This window comes from Schistocerca serialis, chromosome 4, assembly GCF_023864345.2.
Source record: "Schistocerca serialis cubense isolate TAMUIC-IGC-003099 chromosome 4, iqSchSeri2.2, whole genome shotgun sequence".
Taxonomy (NCBI): domain Eukaryota; kingdom Metazoa; phylum Arthropoda; class Insecta; order Orthoptera; family Acrididae; genus Schistocerca; species Schistocerca serialis.
The window spans coordinates 492599971-492614590 of NC_064641.1; the positions used below are offsets into that span (position 1 = coordinate 492599971).

At 41.6% G+C, this 14620-nt stretch overlaps 1 long non-coding RNA gene across 1 annotated transcript in view; it reads left to right on the forward strand.

Moving 5' to 3' along the window:
- LOC126475213 (uncharacterized) overlaps positions 1-12909 on the forward strand; it is a 391722-nt gene extending 378813 nt beyond the window's left edge. Inside the window, exon 3 of the long non-coding RNA XR_007586678.1 lies at positions 12808-12909. This is a non-coding gene — a long non-coding RNA (uncharacterized LOC126475213). The remainder of the gene's footprint in view (positions 1-12807) is intronic.
- The last annotated feature ends 1711 nt before the right edge of the window (positions 12910-14620 follow it).

Below are 14620 nucleotides of genomic sequence, written 5' to 3' on the forward strand. Positions count from 1 at the left end.
GAAATGAGGAAGAAGTTGCTTGCTCTAAACAAAAAAGTTTTCGGTTTCCTCCTTTGAGAAGGGCATGGTCAGTGTTTTCTGCAAATCGGTGGGGATTGTGCTTATTAGAGATGGGCAAACTGAAACACCTAACTGTTTCGAAACAAATGAAACAGTACAATGTAATGTTTCGAAACGCTGTTTCGAAACAGTGAAACAGTTTGTGTCTTATAATAGTATAGGCCGTCACATTATATAATCTTGAGTGTCTACTGTATAAATATTGTCATAAAAACACAAATGAGGTGCGAGACCGCCAATCATATCGCAGAAAGTGTGAAACTTTCACTTAGGCGTCTTTGCAGTTCCATATTTCGTGTAGCAGCAAATGCACTGCTTTCGTGTCATGTGACTTTCATACTTTCCAATTGGCCGAGGTCAGACTTAATATGTTTGACATAACAGATTTTGCCAAACTCGTTTCCCTGTATTCTAGTGCATAATTTTGATAGGTTTTATGAGTGATAATCTGTATGTGCTCTTGAAAAGGCATATCATGCGATATAATTTATCGAGATAAAATCCTGGAAGCGAGGCACTGAATTAACATTTATGAGTATGCCACTCACACTTTTACTACCCGCAGATAAATTTTCCATTGTTTGTCACACAGAGCAAGATGCAAAGTGACTGATGCACACAGACCAAAAAATTACCGTAACAGACTGGAGGATATTGCGCAATGGTCAAGTATGGCAGTTTCTCATCAAACATTCACAAGTTAGCTGGATACATCTCATAGTAAGTACACTTGATAGAACAGGAAAACATTTCAAGGTAACTGAAATGCAGAGATTCGTATGTTTCTTTGAAGTATAAAATCCAGACGAAAATTTAAAGCAGTTACTACAGTGTAATGCCTTTGTGATACCTGTATCATGGCAAATCTGCCTCTACACCACTCATAGTTCTTGCTAAAGAAGTTTGTTTGAGGTACAGGTACATGGAGTTCCCTCAAGTAGTCACAGCAAGCAGATGTATTACCATTTTATTATATACTTGCCCAGGAAATCAGAGATGAAATTGCGTTGTTGTAGAAATGCAATTTTTATCATAGTATCTGAACGCCAAAAACAAAAGTATCGAAGTACAATTGTTGATTTGGCTGAGAATTTTTTATCATACACAAGTATCAAGATGCCTATAGTGTAATAACCAAACACAGCACATTTACAAAAATATACACACAAACATATACATACACAAATCAGATAATTATTCTCAAACACATAAATGAATAAATAACATACAAAAAAAATTAAACTCACTGAATGGTGAGCAAAAACGTGTCTTCTGTGTGCAACAAATTTGAGAAAAATGTTCTTGTAAGGTAGCTACATGCACAGTTTAGTGGACTAAACAAAATACAATCAAATATAAATTCAGTGCACTCTGTCCAGAGAAGAACAAAATCAATTGAAATTTTCCTGTTTCATTTCTGAGTAGATCTGCTGTGCCTATTCTAAGTTGTAGTTCAGAAATATCATTTTTGATACTTTTTCGCTTGAAAGACGGGATCGTCTGTCTGTTATTATTTGCCCCTGCTTTGAAAATATGCGCTCACATGGAATAGAGGTGACCATAATACAAAGACGTCGTTTCATTATTTCAAACAGTGTAGGAAACAACATATGATTTTCTTTCCACCACAGCAATGGATCTTGTGATCTGTGTATCAGTGGCATCTTCATGTATTTATCAAGCTCGACTATACTTGCAGCACGTGGATTGTCTACACTTTGGATCAAGCCACCTACAGCTTGGTCAAAATCTTGCCAAATGTTGCCACTGCTAGAAGTGAATGTGCTCACCTCAACTGGTTTGGCTGGTGGCGGATTTTCTGTAGAACACCGAGTGGGCTTCTGTCGTATTGCACAGCACTTGTTAATTATGGCATCTTTTGTTTCTTTTAATCGATGCCCAGTTTTTGGAAAACCATGCTCCCTGAGGCGAGGATCCAGTAATATTGCCTCACAAGCAATTGCTTTATCTGCAAAATTTTTAACGAGGCGGGTACAGATTCCGTCCTCAAGTTTAGCAATTACTGTATTAGTGGCTTCATTGCTGTGATCTGAGTTTTTTAGTCTCAGACAATGACTTTGTAAACCTTTGCTTAATAAGACAACTTTTGACAAGGTTACATTTCTTTCACTGCTAATTTCTGTTGTGACTTGTTCAAAAGGAGATAGTATTTCACACGGTTTTTCGTAACTAACCAGTCTTCATTGGACAGTTTTGTTTGTGAATCCACACTGAGGATGGCAAGGGTGCTTTGCAAAGGCTCTTTGATTTTCAAAAGCCTGTCAAACATTTCATATGTGGAATTCCATCTCGTAGGGCAATCTTGTTTCGGTGTTAAAATAGGAACGCCCATTTGCTTCTGAATATTGTGTAATTTCTCAAGTGCTTGAGGACTTCTTTTGAAAAATTCCACTATTGACTTCACCTTTGCCCTTGTGTCTGTAATTGGTTCAAGGCTTGCTTGCACGATTAAATTCAGTGTATGTGCAAAACAAGGTACATGCCACCATTTGCACATCATCACTGCCTTCACCATATTAGGTGCGTTATCTGTAGTGCAAGCTACAATTTTATTGGTGATACCCCAGGTTGAAGTCACATTTTGTAATTCATTGGAAATGTTTTCTGCTGTATGCTTGTCATGGAATTTAAAACTAGATAACAAATATTACTTCAGATTGCGGTTTTCATCAATGAAGTGAGCAGTCACTGCAATATAATTCCCATTTTTCACAGATGTCCATCCATCAGTTGTAATGCAGATGTAGGATGCAGCTTGCACTGCAGATCTTACTCGCACTAGTGTGCTGTCGAACACTTGAGAGAGTAAACTGTGGGAGAGTGTTTTTCTACTTGGTGGTACATAGTTTTCATTTAATAAATAAGTCATTTTTCTAAACTCTACACTCTCAACTACATTAAATGGAAGGTAGTCTTTAACAACAAGTCTTAAAATCTGTTCGTCTATTTTGGCTCGTTTGGATGAAGGCACTGGTCTTGATGCAAATCCAGTAATCTTTGTTTGTTTACCACACCTACCCAGAACTGAACTGGTGGAAGTGCTGGGTATTTCTTGCACAGATTGTTCATCTTGACGCACAGGCACTGGAATGGCAGATTCCTGAACAGTTGCTGTGGAAACTTAACGGGTTTCGTCACTGCCCAGATTCATAAAGACTGATTTCGAACGAGTTTCACTTAAATTAACTGTTGGATGCTTATGTCGCAAGTGTCTGTTTAAGCAAGAAGTTGAACTACTTTTAAACGACAACACTGCCGAGCACAAGTTACATTTAATTTTCTCAGGATTTATCTTCATAAAATAATCCCACACCGGACTTCGTAACGCCATAGCTGAAGACAGAAGAACCAACATGAACTGTACTGGAGGCGGAAAAAACTGCAGAAACAATGGATACGCTACTGGGATTCCCACATTTCGTTAGTATGGAAAATATATACCCGGCCTGCTAATATCCATGCACACAAAAGAAATCATTGTGGAGAATAGGCACATTGACTACAGACTCACAAATAAAGCCACATAATTCGAATAAATGACAAAATATAAGAGAAAAAAATTTTTGTCCCTTAAGGTGTTTCGAATCATTACTATAAATCCACCATGCTTCTCAGCCCTTCCCGTTCACCATTACATCATCAATGATCCGTCAATCATATTGCTTTTCAAGTGCATCCAATTTACGTATATGTCTAAAAATTGCCACTCTACACCTTTTCTAATTCAAAATGTTGTAGGTTTACTTGAGTTTTTTAATATGATTACTGTACATCAACAGATAAGCATATGTTATATGAGATGTGTAATTTAACTGAATGTTTTTCACACTTTTATTATTTTGAATGCGAATAGTGTGCTTTATTTTATTGTTTGTTAGTGTTTATAAAGTATATATTACGCCATTTCGGAATAGAGGAATCAATTAGAAACGAAGCTTTATTTTCGGAAATCTTAAGCTTCATGCTGTTGTGTGTCAAAAGGATTTCGACACTCTTGAAAGAGTTCGATGAAGTAGTATATTAAACGTATTTCCGTATCTGCGCCGCGCCCGAATCTCGTCCGAGACAAAGCGAAATGAAACATTGTTTCGATACAGTTAGTCCGTTCCAAGCACAAGTGGACTGAAACAGCGTTATTTTGAAACAACGCTACAGTTTCTGTGGCTGGCTCGAGATCGAATCAGGTCCCGTTATCCGACACAGAGCGGACTGAAACACCACTGTTTCGAAACAGTGAAACATAGCCGTTTCTAAACACTGAAACAGTTCCACGTATCGATACACTGTTCCGAAACATAGAAACAGTAGCCAAGTCCAGTGCTTATTGACTATCTGGCAAACAATCAGAGACGAACCTACTCGGCGAATATGTGTGTCTGTTTTGCTCGGGAAGTGAAGGCACTACAGAACAATAACAAAAGTTTGTAGGAAATAATTCGACTGTCAAGACAAAGAACCAGAGCTAGCCAATCAGCTGTACAGATACACATAAAAAGGACTTTGAGGAACACTAGAGGAGAGTTTCACCTAATGTGAGACTTGAACAAACACTTCACTGCTTCTGAGGCATTTCATTGTGTCCGTAGAGCTTGTACAAGAGTTTGCTTGTGTAGGTAAGCGATGAGTGCCAGTGAGAGATACAGCCAATTGCCACCTACGTCAGTTCAACAAGAGCGCCGGCTTATGTCGGCACCAATCACCCCTGTTTCTAGAATTCTGAGACCATCCTCAGTTCAATGGCGCAAGTGGTGAAGGCTGGTAGCCCCAGTCGTGCGGTGGAAGCAGAGCTCACAAATTTGCAGTATCGCACCCAGGGTTGATCGTGGTCCTTTGATTTCGAGCGGAGGGGAGGGTCTCAACCAGAGGCTCCGTCAGTTCTGTGACGGTGTTGGCTGCAGATTCCTGGACCTCCGTTATCGGGTGGGGATTTGTAGGATTCTCCTTGATAGGTCAAGGGTGCAGTACACACATGAAGCGGCTACTCGGGTAGAGGAGTACTTGTGGAGTGCACGTGATGAATTTTAGAAAATGAATCCTTAAACGTATTCCACGTTCGTATATAATACATTTCCTTGAGACAGAGAAAACTTCTGTCCCCAAATCATCACGGGTTTAGAAACTATTGCTCATGCGAAACTCCGATAGCAAATAATGGATGAAGGGCAACAGGCTAATCCCATATTCCTAGATTTCCAGAAAACATTTGGCACGATTTCCCACTGCAGACTGTTAATGAAGATCCGTGTATGGGGACTAGATTCCCAGATATGTGAGTGACTCGAAGGCTACTCAAGTAACAGAACCCAGTACGCATCCGAGATGACGTGCGTTCATCAGAGATAAAGATATCGTCAGGAGTGTCTCAGGGAAGTATGGTAGGACTGCTCCTATTTTCTATGTACATAAATGATCTGGCAGACAACGCGAACAGCAGTCTGCAGCTGTTTGCTGATGATGCTGTGGTGCACGGGAAAGTGTCGAAGATAAGTGACCGCAGGAGGATACAAGATGGATTTGACAAAATTTCTAGTTAGTGTGATGAAAGGAACCTAGCTTTAAATGTAGAAAAATGTAATTTAATGCAGATTGGTAGGAAAAACAATCCTGTAGTGTTCGAATACAGTATTAGTGGTGTGCTGCTTGACACTGTCGCGTTAATTAAATATCTATGTGCAGCGCTGCAAACTGATACGAAACGGAATGAGTACGCAAAGGCAGTAGTGTGGAAGGCAATTGGTGGAGTTCGGTTTATTGGGAAAAGTTCAGGGAAGTGTAACTCATTTGTGTGTAGAACACCAATGCGACGTATTATTGAGTACTTGTCGAGTGTTTGTGATCCCCAGCAGCTCGGAGGCATAGAAGCAATTCAGATTGATAGATTTGTTTCCCGTAAGTTCGACCAACACGTGAGTGTTACGGAGATGGTTCGTGAAGTCGAATGGGCATCTGTGGAGGGATGATTACCTATTTTTCGTGAAACACTGTTGGAAAAATTTCGAGAACAGGCATTTTCAGCTGACTGCAGAACACTTCTACTGCCGTCAACGTACATTTCACGTACGGACTGCGAAGACATGATAAAGAAAATTAGGGCTCGTGCGGAGGCACATAGACTGTCGTTTTTTTCTCACTCATGCACCATACTGTGGCTTGCGCAGTATGTATATAGATGTAGAGTTGCAATTCCCTTTGAGAGAAAGAATGGCCATCAGAGTGCACTTTGCAGTTCGCGTTTACTGTTGTTACCTGGAGTCGTGGCGTGGGGAGCCATCACATCTGACTTCACGTCTCGGCTGGTAACGACGCGCAGAACTCTGATGCCACAACAGCACATCACAGACATTCTGTGTCTTTATGTGTTACCTCACATGCGACAGTATCGTGCTGCCAATTTTCAACAGGGCAATGCTCGTCTACAAAAAGACGTCCCTAGAAACTGCCTGCATGTTGGTGAGGTACTCCCATATCCAACAACATCCTCACATCAGTCCCCAATAGAACACATGTGGGAACAGCTCTGACGTCAACTCCACCTCATTATCACAATCGAGTATGTGTTATAGCAGCTGTGAGTCATCTTACCTCAGGAGAGGACACAAGGAGATACCCTTCCCAACCGAATCAGTACCTATGTCCAGTCCAGTGGGAGTTCAACGTTATACTGATAATTTGGCTCTTATTGCAAAGTTCTTTGTAAATTTGACTCGATTTGGTAATCACTGAAGTAACATCACGTATCTGCTAGGCCCGTGAAGTTTCGTTTCGTCTTCCCATTCTGGTTGCTTCACTTTTATTCAGGCAATATTGTTTTTGTTTTTAATGTTATATTTGTAATTACTTGCTACGTTTAAAATTTTTTCTCTTCAATGTTTCGTATTTTAGTACCAAAACTTTATTTGCTTTGCATATTAACGTTTTTGTGTGACCAGCAACTAAATAAAAAAATTTTTTTGTTAGAAAATAACTATTCAGTATTTGTTTATAAACATTTCAGTTTGATAATAAATATGAAATTCAAATAAATAAAAGTAAAAAGAGTTCTTATTAGAGATTCGAACCTCCAACCTTCGGGATTACAAGACAGAAATGCTAGGCATACTGTTACAAACTGCTAGGTTCAGAAGTTCGTAATTATTTAAAGTTAACTGTGTTCAGAAATCTTCAAATTAGATTTTTAGGGTGTTTTTGAAAGGTTCATCGTACTCCTTTAGGAAACTGATGTCTGCGACCTGATGTTTGAATCCTGCCTGTAAGTATGAAGAAAGTCGAACAGGCCCCAAACTGTAAGGTCTTTTTGTTCAAGGGAACACTAACTAAAATCCAGCAACAATGACCATTAGAGACCTTTTCTTAATATAATGACCATTTTTTGTTTTCTTGTCTTAATCATATTAATCGTAGTGATGGAAAGATGCTAATGGTTTGTAATTATGTTTTGTAAAAGGTAACTAGATTAACTAGCTGTGGTCCACAACAGAACATTTTTATAAAAATAAAACAATTGCAATGTGTTCTATTTACATTTTCTGCAGCTGGTATACCTAATGTTTCAGTATCTTAGAACTATAGATGCTGCACTTACTTGCTGTTACCTTGCGTGTAATAAATGTAAGGTATTTAATTCGTTTCACCACGCAGAGCCTTAACGTATTTAAATCAGTCACTACATAATTGGTATGTAGATGTAGAATAAAATTTCTGAGTACTACAGTAATGCTACGAAATCATCTCTAGCTGGTAGGATCGATAGAAACGGCTTTCTCTTTTTGAAGTGCTGTAGAAGTAAGTACCATTACATGTTTCTAGAAGGACATGTCCTGATCACTCTTTATCAAAATCTACAGAAATAGTCCCATAATCCACTGTACAGGGCATGGCGGGGCGCATATAATATCAACATTATCAGTTTTCAGTCCTAATCCCTTCGCGTATTCAGCGGAGGAACAGACTGTCTATATGCCTTTGTAGGCACCCTAATCTCTCTCATCTTTTTCTCGTGATCCCTACGCGGGATGTGTATTCTTCTTCTTGTTGTTCTTCCGTCTTATCCTGTTTTTCGTACGCGGTCGGCATCGTTATGTGGATTCAAGTAAATGTTAGCGGTAATTGGTGGCCGGATGGCCTTCCTGACGCCACCACTCCCCGCGGAGTGGAATCAGTGCGTCCGACCTATTTGCGTCTAGAGTAATTCGAAGTTCAAGTGTGAGAAAGTTTTCTAAATATTTGTCTAGCGTGGGACGTGCGTACCAGCCTGGTATTTACGTATCTGGATGTGGCAAACCGTTTAAAGCTCAAGTCCAGGCTGGTCGGCTCGCCAGCCATCGTCGTTCTATCCGGGGCAAGTTCGTCTCACCGTATCCCGGAACCGGCACTTTTAACGTGCTCGGACATCCCGGCGGATACGCAAGACATACATTTGTGACAGCATAACCATCGCACAGTCACCTTCAAACACAGCTTCTCTAAATTTACCCAACAGGCTCTCGCGAGAACAATGTCGCCTTTTTTTCCCTTTATTGAGTTTCGATTTCCCCCGAAGGGGGCGGGCTGGCAGCAGCTTAGTACGCCGCTCTTCAGCCTACAGAATTTGTTTTAAAAAGATGAGGATAACAAATAATAAAAGCAGGCGATCAAAACGGTGACTTTAATGGTAAAACGGCGGAAAATCGTGGAACTTAAAACATAGAACAAAGGGTTGATGATGCTAATAAAATACATATGAAGCAGACAGGTAGAAGAATAGACAGACAATTAAAAAAACACGGCGACAGTCTGGTTTCTGTTCGCAGGAGATATAAAATTTACACCCAGCGACAGCATGGTTTCTGTTCGCAACAATTTGGATGAACAACACTGAACATTCACTTGAACACTGCACTAAAAAATTGGCACAAATACGATATACGACAGCCGAGGGCAGATGGGGGGAACGTGGACAGACGATGGGTAAGGAAAGGGGAGGAAGGAGAGGAAAAAACGAAGTGGGGGGAGGGGGGACAGAACCGATGGAGGACGAGGACCTATAAGAGGGGGGCGGGTGCTGGGCAGATGCGACAGGGAGTGGGGAAAGGCAGAGGAGGGGGTATACAAAAGGACTCGGGGGGGGGGGGCGGGAGAAGGTAGGCAGAGAGGTTATGTTGGGAGAAAACAGGATGGAAGGGGGGGAAGAGGGAGCCCGGGGAAAGGACAGAGGAAAAGAGGGGGTGTGAGGATCAGAGGTGATAGGAGGGATAAATGGAGGGACAGAGGGCATCATCCGGGAGGTGGAGTTGACGGAAGCCACCTTGGGAAAGGAGATGAAGGGTGTAGAGATGGAGGGTAGGGGGCACACAACAGTGAAGACATGGAAGAGGGCGGGGATTGAAGAGGAGAGGAGCAACCCGGGGGGTGAGGGGGATCGAGGTGGTGGGAGGTGTAGAGGATGCGTTTAGGTCACCTCTCTTCCAGGGACTCTAATATAAGTTTCCTGAGCTTTTCTGTTACACTTTCGTATGGGCTATACCAGCCTGTTACGATGCTAGCGGCACGTCTTTGAGTTTGTTCATGTTTGTTTTCATACCTGTGTGATACGGACTTCAAAGACTGGAATAACACTCTAGAATAGGTCACACTAGGGTCTTGCATATGATTCCCTTTACAGATGCACTGCATTTTCTCAGAATCCTTCCTACTAATTCAGAGGCTCGTTTGAGCATTGCCAGAGGGTTACTATGAAACGCCAGAAAACTCGTGCTACTGCTCATGCGCAGCTACAATGATACGAATCCCGTGCTCTGTGTTTGCTCTGCTCAAATGCTTTCCGTCGCATTTCTGTTTGGAATTTAGTGCATACAGGAACGTCATATGACCATAAGCAGCAATACGGCATATTGTTCAGGGGGGATGTACGGAGCTGTTATACTTAGGGCAACTGTCAACTGTTTCATCATATCCTAGCCAGATAAAGGATGCAATAAGGAAGCATTTCTTGGCACAATACTCATTTCAAAACTAAACTTTACAGCACAAAGTACCCCAGTATTTTGCTATGTGGTGACTTTAAAACAAAACTGTTTTTTCGTACTCTGCAATACAGTTATGCATAATTTCCAGTCAGGTTTAAATCTACACAGCGCTGCAAAAATCTTGTAAGAAAAAATACATTTCTTGCAAAAAATAAACAGTTGCTCGTATACACCAGAACTAAGGACAATAAGTTATTTCATCACGATTTCAAACTGTATAAACAATTGACAAGGTTATCTATGAAGCCAAGAAACTGTACAACTCGCAGTTTGTATTCTGCTCTAGGAATATATAAAAAGCGACATGGGCAATTACTACGTTTAACTACGTTGTTCTACCAGTCTACAATTTACCAAAGAATGGCATTCTGTAAATGTAAGACAAAAGCAAACAAATTAACGTCAAACCTAGAGGAGGTACGAGACTAGTGTTGAACCATGTCTTGTGAACGCAAAACATGGTGTTTCAAGGAAGGCTCATTTATTTCAAAAGGACCATATTTGAAGTAAAACATTGTAGTCAGTACTACTGATCAAATTTGCCTGTTCATTGTTATTCCTCTTCAAGTGAATATTTACGTGTGTTCGTACACACATAGCATTAAGAGAGCTTACAGTAAGTCATTAAATAAACGGGACAGCAGAGAATACTCCAAGCCCATCGTAATTTCGTAAACCTCACTAAAATGCATCATTCAGCTCAAATAGAGCATTCTTATGTCCAGATTCACACTGAAAGTACCTGGTATTAAACTTTTCACTGTGGTATTCGTGGTGACAATTATCTTAGAGTACCGGTAACATATTATCTCATGTTTGGCGTAATGCCTTACGTACAAGAAAATGAAAATGTACACTAGAAATTGAGCGAACAGTTGAAACTAGTCAATAGTATGAAATGAAACGCTTAGTTTCAAGTAAATTGCATGCCTCTGCGGAAAAGAACAGTTTAGTTTTGACTGTTTAATAAGTCGAATTTCCTTAGAAAACAACAAAAATAACTTCTTGTTCTGCAACACGATTAATGCTTCATCTGCTAATAACGTGGAAACAAAATAAAATCAGTAAAATGAAACTGATAACATATTAGTTTAGTCTTCTGTGATTATGTAAACGTATTTTAATTCACTACCGGTCGCTGTGGCCGAGTGGTTCTAGGCGCTTCAGTCCGGAACTGCGCTGCTGCTACGGTCGCAGGTTCGAATCCGGCCTCGGGCGTAGATGTGTGTGATGTCCTTAGGTAAGTTATGTTTAAGTAGTCCTAAGTCTAGGGGACTGATGACCTCAAATATTAAGTCCCATAGTGCTTAAAGCCATTTGAACCATTTAATTCACTTGATAGATTCAGTTACCCAAATCCGCTTTTTTTTTATTATTATTATTTGGCGGGATAGAAAAACAGCAAAATCACGAAACGTAAACACGAGTCACGTGGAGATTACCCCTTCTTCCCCCTCGCATACGCGAATCTCGCAGTTTGGGAGTGCCAGAAAAATTTGTCCGGGGCATGCCGGTTGCGACTTAGTGATTAAAACACGTCGTGTTTTCACAGTATTAAATAGCACATGCACTTAAAATTGAGCTCGTTTAGATTATTACTATTTTAACAGTTGCAATTTTATATATTTGAGACTTAAATCTAATTCGGAAAAGGAACTGACAAAATTAAGAATTTATGTATTAAGGATATAGGAAAAACGAAATAGAGGAAAGAATTTAGATTTATAGAATGCCACCGCAGATTCTTTCCAAGAGGGAGTACTTCAGAAGTATAACAAACCTCTCGCTCTTGGCCGGCTACCGACCTATCTACTGCTACTACTCGCAGACGATGACGAAGGGCTCAGCAGTCCTTTGAGCGTCTCGTCCTCAGACTGCGTGATAATACGTATAGGTTGGGTTCTACATTTCGTTTACTTTACACGGCAGCATGTGCTGTCTTCTATTTCAGCATTTGTCTAATATTAATCTCAATGTACACTTGTTTTTATGTCATTCCGGTGAACATCCCTAATCGCTTTTAGTTATGATCCTATGAATAGTTTTTATAGTGTACGTGTTTTTACAATCTGTACCGTGTGTGTGCGATATGTTGTCTCGTATAATGAAGTGATCAATATTGATCCATGCCTAGTGCTACAGGATCCATCTGCGTTAATAGCTAGCAATTCTGGTGTACAACCTAGCCTATATCAGTGCTTTCGATTTAGTCCTTATTCGATGTTATCACATTTTCGCCTGTGCCGCTGTCTCCTGATCTGCTACCACAACTACTTGTCTCTCTCTCGCAACAGTCGTGTCTGTGGAGTCAGTCGTCTCCTGTGCTCATTGCTACCTGAGCTCTCGTCGCTGGAAGATGTAGCGCCCTAAATATTCCCCTAGATATTCTGTCTGCACAGTCGTTGACACCGTTCCACAAAGTCTGCTGTGTAAGCCATAGTGTTAGTCGCCTCTGCTGCACCCAAGAGTCACAGTATAGAAGTACGTCTTCGAGGGCCCCTCTCTCTCCACAGGCACAGTCAGCCCTCTGCCGAGGTTCCCACGCAGCAAACGCGTGGGGAATGTCTCGTGGCCGACCAAGAAATGAACAGTGACCTAGCTGTCAATGACACGTTTCGTACTCAGTCGCTCCCTGATACTGAGAAAGATGTCCGGAACCTGAGTAGACGACAAAACTTGAGCCTGGAGTGTGGCTAATCTGGTGGTGGTTGTCGTGTTGCAGACGGCGGCGGCGGCGGCGGCGATGACGCGGACGCGAACGCGGAGGCGGCGGTGGCGGCCGCAGTGGTGCGCCGCGCTGGTGTCGCTGCTGGTGCTGGTGGCGGCTCACACCAGCTCGCGCGGCGCGCACGCCACCACCACGCCGGTGTCGGCCCACGCCGACGAGGTGAGACGCTCTGCCGGTTCGCTGCACCACTCAAAACCGCTAAAGAAACACATTGCCTGACAAAGAAAAGTGAGGCACCCAGAAGACATGGTGGGACATGAAACTCCACACCCTTTTCGAATATTTAAATGTTTAAAATTGCAAACCTCAGTGACTGCTAGAAGATTAATCAGAGTGCATTAGTGTTCTTCGTGTTCACTTTTGTTACCAAGTGTGGTACAGCCTATAAGGGTGGTTAATGGCTCCTGATGTTTAGTGACTGGTAGAAGGTTAATCAGAGTGCATTAGTGTTCTTCGTGTTCACTTTTGCTACCAAGCGAGGTACAGTGTATAAGGAGAGTTAACGGCTCCAGATGTTCAGTGACTGGTAGAAGGTTAATCAGAGTGCATTTGTGTTCTTCGTGTTCACTTTTGTTACCAAGCGTGGTACAGTGTATAAGGGGGGTTAACGGCTCCAGATGTTTGCTGACTGGTAGAAGATTAATCAGAGTGCATTAGTGTTCTTCGTGTTCACTTTTGTTACCAAGTGTGGTACAGCCTATAAGGGTGGTTAATGGCTCCAGATGTTCAGTGACTGGTAGAAGGTTAATCAGAGTGCATTAGTGTTCTTCGTGTTCACTTTTGCTACCAAGCGAGGTACAGTGTATAAGGAGAGTTAACGGCTCCAGATGTTCAGTGACTGGTAGAAGGTTAATCAGAGTGCATTAGTGTTCTTCGTGATCACTTTTGTTACCAAGTGTGGTAAAGTGTATAAGGGGGGTTAACGGCTCCAGATGTTCAGTGACTGGTAGAAGGTTAATCAGAGTGCATTAGTGTTCTTCATGTTCACTTTTGTTACCAAGTGTTGTACAGTGTATAAGGGGGTTAACGGCTCCAGATGTTCAGTGACTGGTAGAAGGTTAATCAGAGTGCATTAGTGTTCTTCATGTTCACTTTTGTTACCAAGTGTTGTACAGTGTATAAGGGGGTTAACGGCTCCAGATGTTCAGTGACTGGTAGAAGGTTAATCAGAGTGCATTAGTGTTCTTCATGTTCACTTTTGTTACCAAGTGTTGTACAGTGTATAAGGGGGTTAACGGCTCCAGATGTCCAGTGACTGGTAGAAGGTTAATCAGAGTGCATTAGTGTTCTTCGTGATCACTTTTGTTACCAAGTGTTGTACAGTGTATAAGGGGGTTAACGGCTCCAGATGTTCAGTGACTGGTAGAAGGTTAATCAGAGTGCATTAGTGTTCTTCATGTTCACTTTTGTTACCAAGTGTTGTACAGTGTATAAGGGGGTTAACGGCTCCAGATGTCCAGTGACTGGTAGAAGGTTAATCAGAGTGCATTAGTGTTCTTCTTGTTCACTTTTGTTAGTGAGTCTGGTGTGGTATAAAGGGGGATGTACGGTTCCAGATGTTGAGTGATCACTGTCAAGGGCACATAGACGCCATCTACATGTGTAAACAGAGTTTTCGGAACCTGGAACATGACAGAGTTTGAAAGGGACTTCATTGCGAGTTTCTATTTGCGAGCCTACCGCATCGTGAAATTTCCGGATTTCTGGGGCATTCGGATGTGACAGTGGTTCGCAGTTGTACTGCATGGGAATGTGAGGGCAGGCATACCAATCATCGAGACTTTGGTCAACCACATACGACCACCAC